This window comes from Petaurus breviceps, unplaced genomic scaffold (assembly GCF_028583685.1).
Source record: "Petaurus breviceps papuanus isolate PSGF00001 unplaced genomic scaffold, PetGlider_PUasm1.0 186, whole genome shotgun sequence".
Classification (NCBI taxonomy): domain Eukaryota; kingdom Metazoa; phylum Chordata; class Mammalia; order Diprotodontia; family Petauridae; genus Petaurus; species Petaurus breviceps.
In genome coordinates, this window is record NW_027185798.1 from 21,676,627 (window position 1) to 21,677,123 (window position 497).

General features: G+C 53.9%; 1 protein-coding gene across 9 annotated transcripts in view; it reads left to right on the forward strand.

The window, feature by feature from the left end:
* Window positions 1-497, forward strand: part of MYO18A (myosin XVIIIA) — a 151,764-nt gene that overhangs the window by 117,570 nt on the left and 33,697 nt on the right. The window lies entirely within an intron of this gene.

The window sequence follows — 497 nt, forward strand, 5'->3', positions numbered from 1 at the left end:
CTCTCTCCTTTTCTCTCCCTCCTCCTCTCTCTGTTCTCTCTGTCTCCCTCTCCTCTCTCTCTCCCTCTCCTTCCCTCCTTCTCTCCCTCTTCTCTCTCCTTCCCCATCTTCTCTCTTTCCTTCTCCCTTTCCGTCCTTCCCTCTCTTCCTCCCTCTCTTTCATATTCTTCCTTCTTCTCTCTCCTACCCTCCCTCCTTCTCTCCCTCCTTCCCTCCTCTCTCCTTTCTTCCCCCCTCCTCTCCTTCCCTCCCTTTCTCTCCCTCCCTCCTCACTTTCTTCTTCCCTCTCTTTTCACTTCCTTCCTTTCTACCTCTTTCCTTCTTCCCTCCTTCTCTCCCTCCCTCCTCTCTCTCCTTCCTCCCTACTTCTCTCCCTCCCTCCTCTCTCTCTCTCCTTCCCTCTTTCTCTCCCTCCTCTCTCTCCTTCCTCCCTCCTTCTCTTTCCTTCCTCCTCTCTCTCCTTCCCTCTTTCTCTCCCTCCTCTCTCTCCTTGTTCC